This window comes from Canis lupus, chromosome 7, assembly GCF_003254725.2.
Source record: "Canis lupus dingo isolate Sandy chromosome 7, ASM325472v2, whole genome shotgun sequence".
Lineage (NCBI taxonomy): Eukaryota > Metazoa > Chordata > Mammalia > Carnivora > Canidae > Canis > Canis lupus.
Window position 1 is genome coordinate 48692128 of NC_064249.1, and position 21937 is coordinate 48714064.

The 21937-nt window shown below is 37.5% G+C and overlaps 1 long non-coding RNA gene across 1 annotated transcript in view; it reads left to right on the plus strand.

The window, feature by feature from the left end:
- The window catches only part of LOC112647822 (uncharacterized), a 118410-nt gene extending 100332 nt beyond the window's left edge, over nucleotides 1-18078 (plus strand). Inside the window, exons 12-13 of the long non-coding RNA XR_007412064.1 lie at nucleotides 9201-9418; nucleotides 11691-18078. This is a non-coding gene — a long non-coding RNA (uncharacterized LOC112647822). The remainder of the gene's footprint in view (nucleotides 1-9200; nucleotides 9419-11690) is intronic.
- Nucleotides 18079-21937: the final 3859 nt, after the last annotated feature.

Here is a 21937-nt window from a genome sequence, read left to right on the forward strand (position 1 = left end):
GACTTCATTTACTGTAATGGGACAGAGGCCTGCTTTGCTTTCAAGTGGCAAGAGACCCCGTCCTCTCTGAACTCTTCCCCCCCTTGCAGTCACTGCTTTGCCAGCCAAGGGTCTCCTTAGCATAATTTTCATATCAAACCCCATCAGTGATCTGTTGTTTCATTATCAGGCAGGCAGCAGCATGTGTCTGTTATAGGATGCATTCTTGTGCCTCTGGGGTGTGGCTGAAACTCCAGAGGTGAGTAAGTTCCTTGTTTAGGACTCAAGCATTATTCAGAGAGCTGCTGGGAGAAAGGGTCATTTGGAGGGATAGTGAGGGGCAGCTTGAGGAAGAGAGTACATCTTTCCCTTTTGTCTCCTTTCTCTACTGGTGTGGTTCCCCTCTCCTATCCTGAAGTCTCCTGGGAAAATGGTCTCTTCTTCTAAATTATTTTCGAAAATTCACTTAATTTCTACACATCATTGAGAGAAATGTTATCAGTTTCTACTTTCCACATGGTAACCAGAAATGAAATGTCTGGTCGACCCTTGAGGAAATAGGCAGATCCTCACCAGAAGGACCCCAGCTCTAAGATGCTCTAAGGGGAAGTCAGAGGCAAAGCCTTTGGGGTTCCATTCTGTTGAGGTGACTTCTCTATGATTTCAGCAAAGCTTTGGCATTAATATGCTTTGCTTCACAGTTGTTTGTTTTGGTCCCTTTTTAGAGTCACAGGAATGGTATGAAAGGGAGCCAGTTATGTCCCTAAACTGAGCAAGTGAATGTTTCTTCTTGGTCCTCATTAGTGCTAGGATTTCATGTATGTCCCCGACTTTTCATTCATTCATGCATACATTCGTTCTGCATATTTATTGAGCAATCACTGGGCCAGGAGCCAGTGATACAAAAGCCTTCATGACCTTGCCTGTCTACTTCGCAGCCCCAGGATCCCCATTCTCAGCAGCACTACCATTTTCCTTGCTCACACTTCCTACCAGCTCTCTTGAACATCACCCAGCCTTTGAGCATGTTTCAGTCTCCTGTAGCTGAGTCTGTACATGATGTTTCTCCATCAAAACCATCTAGGAATGACTAGGAATCCAGTCATTCTGGATGGACAACTAAGATGTCCAGTTAATGGTCACCTTTTCCAGGAAACTTTCCCTAGATCTCTGAGACCAAGTTGGCTGCTCCTCCCTCATAAGTAATTCTTGTTAAGCTTTACCACTACAGCTGTTCAGTTTCATTTCATCCCCTCTAGATTATATATTCCTTGAAAGAGGAGACCATCCTCACCATTATATTGCCAGCACCTACACAGACTGTGGCACATAGACACCACCTATTAAAAACTTTGGAGTAAATCAGTGCAACCACAGTGATCTCTGTCTTACAAGCTGCATAAGGATGTGAGCCTGGAGTTTAAACCTTTTAGAGGAACAGGTTTACCTCCTCCTGGCTATTGTAGTTTAGGAGTGCCTAGGTGTGTTGTTGTAATTACAAAGACTCCAAGGACTAAGGATCATGGAGAGGCTTTTAATTTACTAAATATTTAAAATAATTGTTATTCATAGGCCTCTGCTTGGAACTGATTCCAGTCTGTATCTATGTTATATATAATTGTATGCCAATATCATTTGCTATATAAATAATGCTCAGTGCAGGCTTATTAGATGGATGTACATATACACTATTAAATCCTTGGGAGGGATGGAAAAATAAAGGATATTTAGCCATTCTTTCCTAGAACTATTCAATCTTGGAAATGCTGTATGACACTATATAGGAGCTCTTGTCTAGATTGTTTACCTAACTGCTCATGTAGCTCCACATGGCAGTTGTCATTCTCCTTGGCTGGCAATAAACTTATCATTACTTAAAGGAAACTAATCTGGATAGGTAATGACAGGGATGAATAAAGTCATTTTGTAGATGTACAACTGTGGTCATTAAAAATAAAGCAGACCCTTCTCAGGGGGCTGCTAACCTTGCCAGCTAGTTGACATTGTTTGGATCAGAGGACACTCAGCCTGTGTCTGAACAGAGAAGAAAAGCAGCAGGATTTCCAAACAAATGTTTGCTCTCTGGCTCTCTCCACTGCCTCCACATTTTTTTTTAAAGTTTTATTTGAGTTTATTAGCAGCAGTGGAGCTGATTAGCAAAGTAAACAAAATGGTACCCAGAAGTGGGGTCCAGCCTCCCAGTTATTGGAAACATAGTATGGGACAATCAACAGACATATACATTGGAAAATAACCTAAGAACATTTTTAAACTTATCTCATGGTTCTCTCCCTTCTCCTCTTAGTGAATATTTGGGCCCCAGAGACACTAAGGGACAAAATGTTTTGTCCTTATTTGTTGGTAAAGTCACTCCAGAAAGTGGAACGGACAAGAGGGTCAGGGTTCGGTTTCTTCTCACAGAGATTGTAAATGAGCACATAGACACACATGCAAAAAGTAGGATTTATGCCTCTGAATATGGCTTATAAGGAGGGAGTAAACCTCCTGAATTTAGCAATCAAATTTGTTAAGGCTTCTCTAAAGCCTAAACTTCCAATTAACAAGCAAATCATCATCAGACAGCTAGTGAATGGCAAATTCATTCCATTCAACATCTTTTCAAAAGTGGATTTTGTGCACTTATCTCCATGAAAACCCAGCAGGAAGATTTTCCCTGGGAGTGCTCCTACATCTGCCTGTTTTTAATGATGGTAATGGCAAGCAATATTCTACAATTACTTTGGCGATCTCATTTCAAGCATGCAAATCATATTATTGAAGAGCCTAGCAAAAGCCATTTGTTCCTTGGAATCACCAGATAAGTTCTGTGGGGTGAGCAAATGCTGCTTGGAGAAGGCCAGGCCCTTCTGTGTCATAACCTCAGCCGCACAGTGGTAGAATTTACTCGCCAAGGTCACAAACAACCTAAATGCAGACATCAAAGGGGAAATGAAACAAGATTTCATTCGTAAAGTGAAGGAGTCCTTCTTTTCCCTCCATTTGTGAAAGATTAGCTTTGTTACTCTTTTACTTAATTAAAAATAACATCATTAAAAGAAAAGAAAACAACAAAACGCTGGCTGTTGGTAAAGTTCATGAAGTGAAAGCCAAGGCCTTGTTCAAAAGCAAGGACTTCTTTATGTACTAGCATGGTCCTGATGCCTTTTCCATTTTTTTCCCTACTTTCTAGCTTACTCATCTGAAACTGTAATACAGTTGGTTTTTATACATATATCTAGAGGCAACATAAATGGGATAAGGAAATAATCACAATATAGTAGCATTTTTAAGGGATAAAATTTGTTTAACAAATACCATATGTAAGATTTAGTGGGGAAAGGGGAAAGATAAACCAATAGTGACTCCTCTTAACAGGCTCACAAGTATAAAATAGAAGGACGTGCCTCTTTAGTCTGGGATGATCAAGGATGATGCTGTGTAAAGGTAGGAATTGAGTCTTAATCAGAGAGATAAAATTGCAATAAGTGATGAGGACTATCAGATCACATTCCAAATCTCAGAAATTGTGACACATGGCAGAATGGGGGAAAAACCAACTTACCTTTAAAAAATATTGCCTGGGTGGCTCACTTGGTTAAGCATCTGACTCCTGATTCCAACTCAGGTCATGATTTTAGGATTGTGAGATTGAGCCCTATGTCTATGTCTATGTCTATGTCTATGTCTATGTCTATGTCTATGTCTATGTCTATGTTTATGTCTATGTCAAGCTCCGTGTTTGGTGGGGAGTCTTCTGGAGACTTAAAGGGCTTGGTTACTTTGAGATGTGTTGTACAAATGCTTGACATTAGAATGTGTCTTTTGTTTGTAGGGTTCTTTGGTTCTGGATGCCTTGGATTCTTTAGGCAAAAACCCATATAATCTGTTCATGTGTGGAAATGAAGAGGAGGAGTGTTGATATTTGCCTTTTTGTAAAAAAGAATAATTCATAGCTGAGGGTTTGAGCTGGTAACAGATTTCACATGTGGTTAGCATTGTGGCTCCTGTGGAACTCTACTAGAAACTTCCCTGGAGTATGCAACTCAGAATCAGTTGTGTTTAATTCTTTGAATCCTTTTTCTTTGAACAAAATTGTTTGTTGACTTGAGTGGCATTTTCATCTAAGGAGTTGGGAATTTTCTAGAAGACAATGGAAATATTGTTTATGCTTTTTGAGTGGGGTATTGGTCTATAAGCACTCAGCAAGTAATTAACAACATACGTAGTTGACACTTAATAGCACTTACCATGTTCCAGGTCCTACAGAATCCATTTCATTTAATCCTTATAACAACTTTGTGAAATAGATATTATTATTATCCCCATTTTAGATGAGGGAATCAAAATACAGAGAGATTAAGTTTTTTCCAAATGTCATATACAGAAGCAAATTCAGATTGTCTAGCTCTAGAGTCCATTTTTTTTTTTTTAATAGGCTAAGGACACCTTGGGAACCATTGAAACAAGAATAATAGGAAGTGATAATGGTTCACGTATTTGATTTTTCCTTAAGAATCTATATGTTATGGCATAATAACCCAGTAATTGTTGTAGAGGCTCTGCTTCTAGGAGACAGGGCTATTGGTGTTACTCTAAGGCACTGTGTCAGCATATCAACCTTGCTGACAGCTTGGCCACCACGGCTGTCCCCAGACACATTAGAATTGCTTACAGCATCTGTCTTCTTGGTCTTTGAGCACCTGAGTTACATTCTGAGTGGTCATAAAAGAGTCATAGAGTGAGTCCTTTAGCTATCACCCATAACTGAGCTGCCACATTTTCTTAAGATGTAGAGAGTCAGGGAAGTGTTGATTCTGTTCTCCTGAAAGCAAGTTCAAACAACCCACTTTTCAACCTTGCTTTCCTATTCCTTTCTTCTGTGAATTTTCTTAGCAATTCTTCAAAGTGTCTGAAGGTTAGGAATGGAAGAGCTTGGTCATAGGAAGAAGGTAAGTATGGAAGATAAAAGAGTAAATATTCTTGTTTCACTTTTATTTTCAAGACTTAGAACCATAGGCATAGTCTTTTTCATTAGAAGCTGCATCCTAGCTGAGAAGTTGAGTATCTGCAATGCTTAAGAACTCTGTGCTCTAGAAGTCACTTCTTTTTGTCTTGAATGGGAATCAATAAATCTGAGTCAAAATCCTAAAGATAGAGAATGCAACAGGTTAATGACCATAGACACAGTGGCTGTTAACACATGCCAGTCAGGCTATAGAACAAAATGAAGCACAATTGGATAAGTGACCAAGCTCTGAGCACTAACCCAACAAATGGTCATGGTTCAACATTAAGTGCTTACAAGATTTCAAGATAGTGGCTTAAAGCTGCTTTTCACTGGCTGTTTTGGGAGATGGTCAAGTTGGAGAACATCATCCTTTCCTTCTCTGACTCTGAATTTTTGACTGCTTGGCATTGATTTTATGTTATTCTTCCTGTGCCTTGACATATTATGCATGTTTTAATTGTCCTTTTCTCTTTACTCTGACACTACTTTTGTTTGACAGGAGTGGCTAAGAGCTGGCCTGGTTTTTAGTCTTCTGTTAGATTGAGGAATGATAGTCTCTTTCCTGAATTTATGGATGATATGGAATTCAGGGAAGGGTGAAGAGTGGAAAATCAAGAAAGAAACAGCTTTACTAAACCAGAAAGGAGAGTTTCAATAAGTTGCCAAACTGAGGAGCTCTAGAACTAGAAATTGATAGACAAAGTGTAGGGTTAAGGAGGCAAGCAAGTCTGAAAGCAGACCTGGGTGATGGCCAGAAAATGGATTTCTGTCTGTAGCTGGTGTTTGCCTGACTGCTATGTGGAGAAGGGAAGATGTGATGGTAATTTTAAAAAACTAGGAAAAGGAGAAATATTCTCCCTTTCTCTCAAACCAGTACCCTTTACCATATCTGATTCTATTCATTTGACTTATTATTCATTACATTGTATATAATTAGTTATTTTTTGTATGTGCATATCTTGATTCCCTACTTTACTGTAAGCTCTTGGAGGGCAGGAATCTTCTGTATTCCACATATGATTGTCTTGAACATCTCAAGAATTCAGTGAATACTTGTGATGAATTGATCGAGACAGGTCATTAGGACTTGCTGCTATGGGCTATCCCTTGCTGCTTTGAACAGATGGTGGTAGTTTTGCCCACTTCATATGGACATAGTATGAGAACAGGAACTATTCCAGACACCGCTAGGAGGCTAGCCAGTGGAACTTGGACTCTGCATTATGGTCACCTCAGATCACAGCGGTCTGTTCACAAAAAGGAACTGCATGTGTTACTTTCATAGCACTGAAAAGGCATGCTAGCTAGTAAGAGGTCTTTTTATTTAGCCCATTACCATTATAATATGATGAAATATTTTTAAACTTAAACCCATCTAATTAACAATGTTTTTGTGACTACCCAAAATCTGTATACAAATATTTCATTTTTCTGATCATCCAGAATCATGAAGTGGATAATTCAGGCCAAAAAGTCTAAAGTTACCCATTATTTAGGTTAAAATTTTCAATTTATTTATTATTGTGCTGTTATCTAGATAACTGCCTTATCCCTATGGAGTTTTTGAAATCTTTACTAAATACTTCAGCCCATACTGATATCCTTCTGATTTGATCTTAGGTAACCCGTATTACTGAAGTCTCACATTTTGGCATTTTATTTCATATAATTGCAGTTGCAGTACATTTTTAACTTGTATGCTATAGTAGATGGCAAGTACTGCATTTTGTGTCTATTTTATATTTTCAGAATCACCTATATCAAATCAGAGACCAAATACAGTAAGTGTTCAATATATAGTTTTTGAATGAAAATGAATGGTAAACCGTGCGTGACTCCTTACATCTGTTTTGAAGCCTGTGCCGAATCATTTGACTCCTCTCATTTGATTGCAAGCTCTTCCAGGGCTCTCCATCTATTCAGGATATAATTTCCTTAATTCCAAAGCAGTATCATTCAAGACTTATTTGTTTAATAAATATTGATGGCCTGTAATGACCATGGTTTTTAAGGTGAAGAGTATGCAAAGACAGCACTTGAATATAATAAATAAATAATAAAACAGCAGCCTCCAAGTGGGATGGCTTGGGCTCATTGCCCTTTAACATTAAGCCCCAAAACGTGAGATGCAGAGCTCAGAAAATGGTAATGGGCTGAGGCGCCCTCTTGGCAGTATGTTGCCAATTCACAAATATCAAGTATTTACTTTTTATACTAATGGTATAAAAAGAGAGTTTATGTCTGCTCCTAGCTAGGGTGTATGTATGTGCAGGGTCAGGGCGGAATATGCCAGAGCCATCTTTTTTAAAGCCAACTTCCTAAATATCACCACTAAATTTGTTGTCATTTCTGTGAACCCAGGCATCATTTCTGTAACACTGTTGTGGATGTTATGCATTTCTACCTGTTGACATGTTCTCCAATTACATATGTGGAAGTCATGAGGAGAGACTCATTGTGCTCTTTCTTCTTATCTAAGATGAAGTTTGTGCTCAATAAATGTCAATACCTTACTGATTGCTTCAGCCACTCATGACTGTTTCACCAGAATCTGTGTGTTCCATGAAAGTCTGTATAGAGACTAAAGTGTTAATAAAATCAGAACTCTTCTCTCCTTTAATCTCTACTTCATTCTCTTATTTGGTTGTAGACTCATTGACAAGCTTGCCTTCCCTCCCTAAAGCATTTTGAGGCAGACATTAAAGACAACTGATTATTCTTAAAATTCAAACTTTTCTACATCTCTTAGAAATGGTTCAGCAAGTTCACTAAGTTAGTATTAGAGCATTAGGGCTTAGCTCCTCCCAAATGTGGTCATTGTTGTCTCTCCACTTCTCTAGGATAAAGACCTTTGACTTCCCAAACTGTCAACCTGGTACTTTTTAGCAATATTGATGAAAGCTATCAAACAACAATGACAAGCCCCCAAAATAGATTTACAGGGTTTGTGGTGGCTAAGAGCTTGGTTTGCTAAAAATAAAGCTGCTTCTGCTCCCTACATCATCCCTTTTCTGCTAGACTATAATTAAAGTCCACATCTGAAATTCTTATTGAGCAGCAAAGTCCCATGAGTGATTGGCATCTGGCATCCAAAAATATTCTGCAAAGAACAGTGTTCTCAGTGGCACATTTGACAGGCTTGGCTCACTTTCAGTGCTCTTGGCTTCCCAATGAGTGGCAAACCAATGGATGAACAGGAAGATTGCTTCAGCCCAATATCAATCAATCAGTTGGTTCTTCCATCAATGACTTAAAGCAATTTCCTGTGCCTACCCTTTTTTACCCCACACTGGCACACGAGAGAAGAGTGATAGGAGAGAAATCAGCTTCACTAATTGGAACACTTTCTGCCTTTCCAAGTGCTGGGAAAGAAGGACCCAGCTTAGTAGGGAAAATGTGGTTCCCCAGCGAGATGGAGAATTGCACTTGCCTGCTGGTCCAAATAGCATTAGTTTTTTGCATAGAAATTCCACCCAATTAAAGACTTTTTTATTTGAACCTGAGATTTGTGGTCTCCCTGGAAGGGAGAGATTAGTTTTAGGGAGGAGAGGAAAAGCCTTTCCCATCATCTTGTTTTTCATGCTTGTGCTATTTGCATGAAAACTAGACAATGTGTGATTGCACATGGTTTACTCCTCATAGCATCCTAAATAAGAATATGTTGGACAATGAGAGTCATTTTTTCCTCTGAGCAGTCAAATAAACCTAATCATATGAATATACAATGAGATAAAACACCAATCTTGCACTGAAAGGTTTTATGATTTTAAGTAGACTTGTGCTAAACTCTTATCATAATTGTAATTAGAAAGAGCAGGCCAGTTTCCTGCTGCTCGAGCTCACATTTGACATGTGAACAGTATGAGGTTAGATGCCTGAGCTGAATTTTTGATTTGAACTAGTTTAGAGTAGCTGTTTGCTATGTTGCAAATACAGAGGTCATAAAAGTACTGTTAACTCTGCTGAAAACAAGTATATTATTTTTCTACATTCTCTAGAGACAGCCAGTATTTCAACCTTTAGTGTGTAAAGCTGTGAGTATACATTATGTTAAATAATAGAATGGCCTAACAAAGGAGAGCCAGATATATAAGAATTATAATGTTAGGACAGAGACAATGATCCAAATGTTTTGTGATGCATGTGGTCCATCTGCTAGGCAAGAGATGGCTAATAGCATGAATTTTTTAAGTTAATCAAACCTATTTCTCAGGTCTTGGTGCTTTCTCACTGTTGTGTCAAAGCAAGAAAAACAAAACAACAACAACAAAACAAAACAGAGGAGAAATATAGCAATAGTCCTGATGGGGAAAGAGTTCCAGAGATGACTTCAGAAGTAAGCAGAAAAGGTAAAATGTCAGAGATGTTTTCTGCAGAAGAAATTGATAAATCAATACACATTGACAATTTATGCTTCAGTTGCATCTTTTGGTAAGTTCCAAACTATTTGAAGTTTTGAAACTTTCCAACTATTTGAAACTTTAAAGATATTCTAGATGTAACATCCATAGATGTGTAATACTTGATACAGATGTCAAGGACAGGTACTTGCTTATTATTGCAAAGCCCATTTGCAATACTACACTTAGATTGGAAAGATGGATGTTGGAGCTGGAAAGATGTTTTACATATGTTGTAGTCTTTCTTCCTTACATGGAGAAGCTATGACCAAAGAAGGTTAAGGGATGGACATAAAGTCTCATAGTTAATTATGGAAGATCCAGAGTAGAATTTTGGTCCTTTGAACATGATTCAAGTATACTTTCTGAATTAGACAACCCTTAGAATTATGGTGTTAAATATGAGAAATAAAAAAGATGCCTCACCCACTTTGCATTAGTAGCATAAGGTACCACCAGAGGTACATGTGGGGCAGAGGCATGTTGAAGCTGGACTGTTTGTCTTAGAGTCTAAGCTCACTAGAGTTGACTAATATATTTTTAGGAGTTTTGTCAACTTATTGATGTTATGTTGGAAGCTTAAAATCAGCCATGGTGAGAAATGGTAGAATCTACCACCCTGGAGATAAAACATTTATCAGAATGTTGTTGATTGGAGGTATATTTAGGAAAGGAAGAGCTTTCAGTAATTAAGACCAATGCCTGGAATGACTTACATACCACTTGCTGGTATGTAAGTGTACCAAACTAATGCCAACAGCTTATTTAAAATGAAAGAAACGCTTAGTGAATTCTACTCCTCTAACATATGCTCATAGAAATAGCACCATCTATTAGAGATGGATAAAGCAGTGTTAATATTATACATGTGAACTCTCACTCTGGAGATGAAGAGAAGTGATATAAGTTCTTCATGTCAAAGGATAAACATGTCAGTCTTTATTAGAGCAGTCTAGGAAGAAATTCTGAGAAAAATTTCCTAAAGTGGAAAGTTCAGATCCATCTCTGGACAGCTTTTGGGTTTGGCGGGAGGGGCGTTTGTTTTGTTTTGTTTTGTTTTTGCTTTTGTCTATGGGAATGGTATTTACAGAATCAGTGTATTTTAGAGCTGTATGGAGAGATGAAATCCTAAGATATTCTAAAACAGAGAAAATCACCTATTTTAAAGATGGTGAGCTATTCAGTGGTGAGCTGGAGATGGCATGTTATGACTCACGAGGCTGAACGTGCATGCACATTTTTGAATGTGTGTGACTTTGTACTCTGAGACATCACTTTTAGAAGCTTGAAGTCAGCCATGATGGGATTTTTTACACCATGGAAACTGACAAACAGTACAGATCAGGGTTTTTTTTTTTGTTTGTTTTTCCTTTTTCTACAAAGATGGTTATTAACCATTTACCAGAGCATCACTGGATACTATAGTACCCTAACATTAAAGCCATAGGCAGTAGTCAAAATTTTATTCAGAAGTTTTTTTCTTTTGAAATTATTCTTTAAAAAAATATGTTTCGTTAAATATCTAATTGTGAACTAGAAACAGGGCAATAATAGGCCTATGAAGTAAGAACCTTCTAGGAGAATGCGGGAATTCTCTCACCAAGAGATATAAATAATGAAATAGTTAAGACCACAGTGGAAAATTGGACTAATATTTAGTCACTCATCATTTAACATATGTTAAGACCTATAATGTGTCTACAGATAGGATAGGTGCTTCAGGGAATGCAAGTCATATACAAGTTTGACCTTAGTGAGCTTAGCGTCTGACTATGTAGATAAAACATAAACAAATAGAAGCATGCAGAAGAATGACCGACTCTTAAAAGACACACAGTGAGTATAATAAGGATTGAGATGGAAAAAGAGCTGAGTGTTGGGTAGAATCATCAGACAAGGGTACACAGGGAAGGTGAGGCTAAAGCAGAATCTTAAAGGCAGAGAGCAGTATTTGAATAATGCTTGGGGCATGGAGAGACAGTTGCAGACATGATCAATGGGCCACATAAGCAAAAAGTCTACAGGAGTGAGTGCTGCATGTATTAGGTCTGTTAATAGACTTTTCTGGCAAGAGTAGAAGTGGTAGCTGGAAAATATTACAGACAGAATAAGATACAGAAAACAGGCAGAAGGAAAGAAGATGAGAAGGAGAGAGGAGAAAAAGTAGGTAAGGAGTAAAGCAAAAGAGGAGAAGCAGAAAAGGATCAATGAGTCAAGGCAGGGCATTATGTGAAATAGCCCTTGCATATATCACATCAGGTAACTATTAATATCTGAGGTCAGACACTGTTCTTATTTCACAGATGAGGAAACCAAGGCTGAGCCAGATGAACTCTTTAAAAATGGCCAAATTATCAGGGGTGGAACCTGGTATCCATTTCAGCTCCTCTGACTCTAACACATAGACTCTTGCTGCAAGACCACATACTCTGGCACCTGGATCCTTGTAAACTCCAGCAGTTACCCTATAGTATCATTTTAGTTAAGTGCCATTCTGAAAAGGAAAAACATCACATTCGGGAACACACAGGAGGTTGAACCAGCTGTACCCCAGGCAAATAAACATTTCACAAATGGCTTGATTAAGTATGGAAACAGCCTTCCGTGTCTGGGTGAAGGTTAAGGTTGACAAAGGAACATCATTCTATATCTAACTGAAAAGACACCCAGGGTGAATAGCTATATGTTACAAAGGGAAAGAGGTTATAGTTGTTGAAATGGAAGGAGACCGAAGATTCAACTAAAAGGAAATACTGAATCCTGAGCATTTATTATGAACTGTACCTCTAAATCTTTCCCAAATGGCAGAATTACTGCAAGTTAGCTCACCGGGGAACCAAGGATACTTTTGACAGATCTATACAATCCCCTGGTAAAGATAAATGGGGTGTAATTTAAGTAGTCCCAAACTTTTCTGCAAGCTTCAAGATCACTGCACATTGTTGGATCTATTCATAATGGCCTGGACTGTATCCCAAAAATACCAGTGGGAGAAACTGAAGCGGACTGGCCTGGCTGGAAAAGGAAAATGAAGCCATTTGGACTTGGCTGGGGCTATGGAAGGTCTGACAGTTTGCAATTTATAATTTTTTTTTTTTTTTTGTCCTTTAACATTCTTTATCTGCCTTTATTTGCTCAACAGCCCTTTTACTGAAGTTCACGCTTAGCTTACCACATTCGGTGAAGCACACAGCAGTGGACAGGGGAATTTAATCTAGAAATCAGCCTGACTTGTCTTCGCAATGTATTTTAGCTTCCAGGACTGTGCTATGAGGATGCATAAGCAAGAGCCCTGTCTAGGTCAGGTGGCCTGAGAGCCCTGCCAGCATCCCTAACAATGCCTTTTAGGCAATGCTGTCAAGCAGACTCCCGTCTCCTTAACTGACAGCAATGAGCATTTTAATAAAATGAGGTTCTGGTTGTTTTGAAGCATGAAGCCTAGTAGAAAGGAGAATCTGATCAGCTTTCGCCATGCCTTTCATAATTGTGAATCCTTCCATCTGACTGCCAGTAATTCGCCTTCCCAGACATTCAGAATAGATCATCCTCACTTCGAGCTGTCTCAGACGCATTGCTTGGGATTCTTTCAACCTGCCCTGTAGCTTTCAGGTGGTAAGATGGCAGGCGTCCAGTCCCTCTGAAGAAAAAAGCCTCATTGTTCATTGTGCTGCTGTATCTTCCAGCCCTTTTTGTTATATCCCGGAAACCTATTTGCTTTTTAACTGCTGCCACATACTGGGAAAACATCTTTATCGAGTGGTCCTCAGTGCTGTGGCTTGAGTCCCTTTCATCAGGGGGCCTGTAAGTCCCAAGCTGAGATGAAAAGTTAGAATGTTTCTGTCTACCTGGTTATCTTTATGTCAAACCAATTTGAATGTCATTGGTCCTTATGCTGCTTTGTTGCTGAAATTTTGTTGGAATCATCACCATCTTCCCAGAAAGCATAATTCAGTACCACTGGCATATATTCTCAAATTAGAATTCCTTCTGGTTCTAAATACATGTGTCACATTAACAGTAGTCTATGAGAGAGGATTTTCCAATATAACAGGGAAACTTAGGGTCAGACATGCCACAAGAAAGGATACTTGTCCACATTGCTGCAAACCCCCCACCAACTCTCTCCTGTATTGCCTTCTTTTTTCCCTTCAGTGTATAAAGAAGCTTGATTTCTTCTGATTAGAGCTGAATTTAGATTCTAAACATACTGTCAGTCAATATGTATACTGTAAACATTCAAAGTGTGTATGACGCTGGTAAGATCAAAAAGGTATCAGTATTCTCACTGTAGATAAGTTTAACTACATTGCCTCCCTCCTGACATACAGCAGAGAAGAGATACACTAAGGAGTGCAATTAATAGTGTAGGATAGGGAAAAAGTAACTTAGGAAGAAAGCAAAACATGACTTTTGAGTAAGTAAGTCTGAGGAAGATAAACCTGGTCAAAGGACTGTTCTTTACAAAAAGGACTATGAGTATATTTGAGTCCCTGGAAAAGCATGGTGATGAGTTCACTAGATGATGGGAGAGCTATGGAGGGACACAGGAGTCCCCCCCCAAACCAGCTTTTTAAATTGAAGAGGAATTAAATTTGGAAGAGGAATATAGACATTCAGGATACCCTAATTTAATTGATCCAACGAATTAACCTTGTTCTTTCTCCCTTGTGTGCCAGTCCCTGGAGAATATTACCAGCTTGATAACACATATCACTCAGCCACTTTGTTCAGCATTAACCCTGCTTTTCTTTCAAACTCTGTTTCCTGTGTTCCACAGCCAATCACACAGAGAGGACGTAGGCCTCCTTCTTACCAGATGTCTGTTATTTTGCGGACGTGACATACCAACATGTTTGGTGCACACTGAGGCCTATGAGGGTACAAGCTGAGCAGAAGAGTAACTCTTGCTTGATTACAACTCCTGGAACTCTTCATGGAAAAGACTCCTGTGTCATTTTATCTGCAGAATAGCAACTATATCAATATTCCTTTTTTGAACTTAAGCAATTTAGGGGTTGACACAATACTTGATGTTTCTTTTTATTTTTAGAACAGTGCTTTGCAGAGTAGTGATAAGAACTAATATTTATTGGCTGATTGCTATATGTTAGACATGGGGCTGAATATGTTTTGGGAATTATCTCATTTAATTCTCACAGTAGCCCTGTGACATATGCACTGTTGTTATCCCCGTGTGACAGATGTGAACACAGACTTGGAACAGTTAAGTGACCTGTCAAAGTATTATTCCTCATGTATGAAGTCCAGAACTAAATTCATGTTTGACCGATAATAAATACCTGTTGGGTTAATAAAAGAATTCTAGCAATTCCTGAGGCTGAGACTTTGGAGAAACCCAAAATCCATGAAGTTACACATTTGTAGGACTACCTTGACTTCCTTCTAGAATCTGGCCCTACCCTACCTATGTAGTGTATCTCCCCTTTTCCAAGTAGAAGTATTCCGAGCCCATCCAGTTAATCTTGCATGGTTAATTATTTTTCCATTTGCCTTTCCAGTCCTTTCTACTCTTCAGGATCCTACTGAGGATTCCTATGACAGTTTAGGTTGAAGGGTCTAACCATTCTGGGTTGTAGTCTCTGTGCCAGACCTTACTGTCTAACTTTACTTGCCTCTTCCAACCTGCTCTCCTGATCTAAAAATGAAAGTAAGCATAGTGTCTATCTCCCAGGCATCATATGAGGATTAAATGAGATAAGGCACTTGGAACAAAAGTCTGGCATGTAGAAAGTACTAAGTGAATAGTAATTATAGTAATAATAAATCAGTAAATATTATTGTTACAGTACTTATGTCAGACCATCTTCATCACATTCTTCTCTGTTCTCAAAGCCAGCACTTTAGTAGCAATTACATTTTACATGTGTGCTACTTTACTTTATTAACTGATGACATTTATCTTGCTCTATGACAAGGAGTCATTATATACAAAATTTCTGAGGATACAAAATTCCTGCCCTCACCTTAGCTCTAATCTGAATATGCTTGCAATGGTGCTGTGATCCCCAGGTAGGTATATAGTTTGTTCAGGTCCTGAGTCATCTGTAAGTAGGCAGAGAACATATATGACAATCACCAGATACCAAAGGGAAAATCATCCTTGCCTTAGGATTAGACTTCACTCTTGCTTGTGCTGATTAGAGTCCATCTCTTGCTTGCTGGATTTCCTGAATTCAAAATATGCATTTAGTTTGACCATAGGCTTGGTTATTCCTTTACACCATTGAAGATATGAATTTTGGCTTCCAGACTTTTGCTTATGACATATCTCAAATGCCTAGCTGCAGGTTTGCCCCAAGTCTATTCACTTTGAGAAACTGCAGTAGTAAGTAGTGGGAGAAGGACTCTGTTTCCTGGTTGAGTTTTTTTTTTTTTAAAGATTTTATTTATTTATTCATGAGAGACAGAGACAGAGACACAGGCAGAAGGAGAAGTAGGCTCCATGCAGGGAGCCTGACATGGGACTCAGTCCTGGGTTTTCAGGATCAGGATCAGGCCCTGGGCTAAAGGTGGCACTAAACTGTTGAGCCACCCAGGCTGCCCTGGTTGAGTATTTTTGGTGGTGGTGGTGGTGGTGGTGTGTGTGTGTTTTAACAGCATGTGTCTGCTTTCAAGAAATTTCTAGTTAGATTATGTAAAACCATGTCTTTGTGCAGTAAATTTAATCTCTTCCTAGCCTCTTGCTTCTGACAACTTGAAATAAATACTTTGACTAAACACCCTGCCCTGAGTGTCTGGTAAACTAAGTTATCTCAGCCTAAAAGGAGGAAAGGGAGCCAGAAATTTCATTTATTGAACAACTCCCTCCTTCTGTTCTCTGAAATCTACCTCCCCAAACTCCAGAAATAGGAGAATTTCTACGGAAATTTATAGATGGTGTTTGCAGGAGTGCTAATGAGGATATATAATTCTTCTGACACTTAAATAAAAATTGGAAACCACAAGCACCATTGTAAGAATGTATAATGATATATTAGATGTCTGTTTTACCCCAAGTTTGATCTGCTATGAGTGAAATTGTGGCCTTTGCTAATAGAAACATTAAAAGGACTTGAAGACTAGCTTTCTGTATTCCAGTATAGTAGTAGAGAGAATGGAAGCATCATGAAAACTGTATTTTATTTTATTTTATTTTATTTTATTTTATTTTATTTTATTTTTATTTTTTTTTTTTGAAAACTGTATTTTAAAAAGTAACTGACAAGGGAAATAAGAGATAAGATAAATCTGAGACAATGTAGGGAATTCAAAGTAAAGAAATTGCTTTGAGTGGAAGAGAACAAAGATAATGATATTTAAACACACATACACAAAATGTAATTGCCGAAGTCTCTATTGAGACTTGGCAGAGCAAGATTTATGAATGGAAGGACATAATTTGTTTTTTAGATAGTTTAATAGGTAGAGAAGAGAAAAAGTTTTACAGCTTCAAAATGTCTGTAACTGTGAAAAATCAATGAAAATGGGGTAGTGCATATGGTGGGAAGCATTTGAACTCAGATAAGAGGAATTAGACAATCAGTGATGTAGCAGGTGTATGCTGCAGAACTCATGCAGAGGGAAGATGTGGACAATGCTTTTCAAATACAGATCACAGAATGTCTATATTAGGGATGGGAAGTGATGAAGAAGAAGTTATTTTACTAAAAGTAAAAGCTACATACTTAACATTAGTAATTTTGCTAAAATGTCCGTGTGATTTTTATCAAATACTGAAGGAAAGTGATATTCTGGACTATTTTTTATTTTTAAAAAGTGATAAGAACCTTGGGACAAAGTGAGCATAGCATTCTGGAATTCATATTAAAGAGTAAGAAAAGATAATACTGAACTAGAAGTGCTCAGTATAGTGTAGAGCAAGAAGGTGAAGGTGTACCAGAATCTTCTGGATGTCATTCTAAACCACACGTATGTTCCTCACCCATAACTGATTATGTATCTGAATCTCTATAGAGTGTCAGAGGGTCAGGGAAGGACCATGAAGGTAGGGTTAATTGTTCTTAGAGAATCCACAGTGCCAGATCTTCCTCTGTCACTGACCGGACTCACAGTACACACACTATACACAATACACACAAAGTACTTACCCAAAGCATCCCACTTATAGATTCCCCCTGTGACAATCCCCTACCCCTTAAAAAAAAAAAAAAAAAAGCAACAGTGTCAGCAAGAGACTTGTTAGAAAAAAAAATTTTAAAAAATAAATAAAAAAAGAGACTTGTTAGATAGTGATTGGGAGTGAAAGTTTGGACAACTCACTTTTGGGACTGTTGATACCACTGGGCTTTTAGTTTTAACTGTGGTGGAAAAGAAGGAAATCTGAAGACTAAAATACTGGATTTCTTGTTCTACAGGTGTGGTTGAGTCTCTCTCTGTTTGATCATATTTGTAACCTGACTTTGTGGAACTGTTTATTGTTTATGCTAGTTATAAGAGCAATGTGACCCTCTGTAGAAGGGGAACTCATTTGGGCAGAGGATTGATTAACTAGGTTTTGAACATGTGGATTTTGAGTTGCTGGTGGAACAGCCAGTCAGATATGGCATTGGATAATATTGCCAAGGAAGAGATCAAGGACAAAGAGAGATATAGGAAGAAGAGCTATAGTTGTTGCAGGTGGTGGAGTATCAAGACATAGAGGAAGCAGAGTCAGAGAGAAAAAATATCAGGAAAGAGAAAGAAAAAGAAAGAAAAGAAAGAAAAAGAAAAAGAAAGGAAAGAAAGGAAGAAAAGAAGAAAGAAAGAAAGAAAGAGAAGAAAGAAAGAAAGAAAGAAAGAAAGAAAGAAAGAAAGAAAGAAAGAAGAGAAAGAAAGAAAAGAAAGAAAGAAAGAAAGGAAAAGAAAGAAGGAAGAAAGGGAAAGGAAGAAATCTGTAAGGTAGAGAAGAAGCTAGAAGAGTCTCTTCACGTTATGAGTTTAAACACCATTAGATTGGTATTGAGGCAGTCTTGTGGCTAAAGAGGGGATAGGAGAGTTGAAAAATAAAGTTCAGATTATATATTCAGAGCATGAAAACTCATTTAGAGAAAATTTGACTATGCTGGTTTTAAAATCAGATGAAGTCGAAGATTAAACGGACAAAAGAAAGAAGGAATACATGACTAAGAGGAAATGCTAAAGAGAACCACGAAACTATAAAAAAAAAATTGAAGATATCTCAGTCCCAGCTAAACTGAGGCTCACAGAAATAATACTTGAAAACAAAAAAAAAAAGTAGTACTGAGAATTTTTAGTGCTATATACAAATCAAGGATAAGAAAAGAGCTAGTGTATAATGAATGCTTGGGGACAAGAACATAAAGGTAGTAGATAACAGAAAGAAGACAAGTTTGGCTCTGCTTCTCTTTCACTTTTACATTTTTGGACCAGTGAAAATGATGCTTCATCCTTTAGGCTCAAGTCTTCATTATAGTGAAAGGAGTCATTGGTATTGCTTTGTTGTAATCAACACCTTTACCATTTTATGATTCTGTATTTACAGGTTTTTTACTAGTGGAAATATATGGATATATCATTATATCTGCAGGTATTTAGTATCTGTGGTGTACATTTCTTCAGATCCTTAACAGATAAAGGTCAGTAAATTGACATAGCTGAAGGTCACCAAAACTACAATGACTAGAGTATGGCTTTGACCCTCATGGATATGTATCACACTCATTTTAGGCTTTTTTTTCTTTTCTTTTCTTTTTCCATTTAAGAACTAAAACCCTGAAAAAAAGCCCTGAGTTCCTTATTTTAGTCTGAATGTGATCTGAAGGTAGTTAACCTTGGAAAGAAGGTAGAAATGAAGACAAACTTTCCTTCTGGCCTCCTGATGCTACTGTGTGAATTGATGGATCCCTCAAGGATGAATGCGACACCATGACAAGTGTGGAGGGAAAAGTTATGCTGAAGCTGACATTCACAGGGTGTATTAATTATAAATATCCATCTCCCTAGTGATCATGTACTTTTTTTTTCCCCCAGGAAGCAAACCGACCAAGAATTTTACTTTTGATGGAAAGGCAGAATGTTTGGAGTTCTTGTTAAGTTTCAATACCTTTAAGTGAAATTCATCTTCCCATTAACTTGAGAGATCTGTAAATCTCAGACTTGTGTATAAAAGTTGTTGGGTGCAGGGCAGGAATGTGCATTTTCCTTTTCTATGGCATTGCACAGAAGTTGGACTGAACCCTAAATCCAATTAATATGAATGGAAAAAAGTTGGACTTTATTTTTGAGGCTGAAGGGCTCGGGATTTTTTGGCTATGATCAAGATTTTCCTTTCTATTAAGTTGCCAGAAAAGTGTTCCTTTGTTTAAATCTTGACTGCTGAATGTGTTCGTGATTGTGATGCCAAAAAGAGAAAGGAAAGTTGGCTAGGAGTGGTCATTAGCACCACTATAAGATGGCACGCTTCAGAAAAAGATGGTGGGCTTGTGAACACCACCCAAAGAAGAGGTACATCTCCTGCGTTTCCAGAAACTATGGTCAGCTACTTTCTTTTTTTTTTTTTGGTCAGCTATTTTCTAAAGAAAAACAAATCTATCTGGGAAAACCACTATGTTTGTCATGTTTTGGACCAGGATATAAAAAGAAAATAGTGTTGACAGTATGTTCACAAGGAAGTTCTATGGCAACAAACTGCATATATATTTATTTAGTCTTCTTACACCATTTGTTGATAATGCAGACACAGCATTAGACAGCCTGTCTGGCTAATTCAGGTCAAACTTGATGCATTTTCTCAGCAGGTTCTTTTGCATGAGTTAAGTGCAGCCAACATTTAACTTGCACACACATATTTTAGTTCTCTTGATTTCCATATCCACTGAGGGCTCTGAAATTATGTCATTTTCTTGAGTTGATCGTTTATTCCCCAAGTGGACTTTTGTTGCCACTTCTGTTGCTCTTATTGTTTCCCTCCGGGTAACTTCATAAGAGCAAAAGGGCACACTTTACTTAATTTGGACATCAACTTTCTTTTCTTATCTGAAACTTCTTTATAACCCTTTTCCATTTTTAATGAAAGCAATTATCTAAGTGAACAAGCATATGCAAAAATATTTGAGAGGTAGGCCAGGAAGATATTTCTGTCCTTTTAAACAAACCACTTTTTATGTGTTTCCTGTTTTTTGGGATGAACATATTAAACCACCTAGAGTTTTCTGAAGTGGTAAATCACCATTTTAAATCACACCATCCTTATTCTGTAACATTTTATCCAGGTGCCCATCATTTACTCATAGTGCTTAATTTTACTTCCTTTACAATATAAATTTGATAATATTCAGAAGCTCAGGAGCTATTTTCTTTTAGTCAAATGTTTTCCTACTGGAAAATGTCACCATGTAGATAAGTCAAAATAAGATCACCTCATGAATTTTCACAGGGCATATTTTGAGTACTGTATCACTCATTTAATGCTCTTTTACTGGCTAGATCACCCATATTCTTGATTACTTTCCCCCATTAAATCCTTAATTGCTATTTAAACCAGACAATTTTTCATAGTAATTCTTGTCCAGTCTAGTGTCCTGGTATTGCCACTTGATATTACATATGACATATAATTCCCTCTCATTCTTGAAATTTATGTGTGATTCATTTCTTTCTTTGCTTTTCAAGTTGGGATGTTTTAATTTTTTAAAATTCATTGGTCATAATTTTCCAAAAGACAACTTCTGAGCTGTCCTTAGAAAACAGATCATAATGTAGAAGTTGTACAACATTCCCCCTTCACAAAAAGACTTGAATTAATATAATCATTCAAAATTCCCCTTTTCTCAATTTAAAACAAACTATTTTGCACTTAGATATTTGTTATACTTGGTGCTAGACATATACATGCACCATTTTGAGCTGCTTTTACTCTTTCGAAATCCTAGAAGCTAGTATGCTTTTTATCAAAATTGATATTTATCCCTAACCACTCCCCTCTCCAGCTTTTGCTGTATGGTTTCATGCTAAGTAGTTACTGAAGATGTAACTTTTCATCTGATGTTCTTTTTCAGATGTCTGAAGAAACACAACATCATGAATATCTGTTTCTGTTTAGATTTAAACAAAACATACATATCTGTTTTTGTTAGTTGAACTTGATTGTAAACTGCTTGGTTAATGGAAAGTTTAATTTTTTGTATTAAGGTTTGACCATGTAGAATTTTCAGTATTCAGTCTATTTCAATCCATGAAAATATGGTTAAAGTTTATATTTTGACCTGCTTGGAATATCTGAATTAGTGTGTAGGTATGATTTTATTTACTTGAATAATTCAGATAATTGTTACATATCCCATTCCCTATGTATCTGGTTTTAATTCTTTTCATTTTAAGTTCTGAGGGACAGTTTCTGCTACATTGTTTAGCAGCCTGTGCCATTTTGGTCCAATGGGCCAGTCATGCCTGGATACTCAGTGATATAATTAGGGAATGTCTATTGCAGTATACTGAGCTAATTGCTTTATCCCATATTAACAGTGAAAATACCCAAGAGAGATAATAAATTACATAATTATATATTTCATTTTCACTTTTATGGGAATTT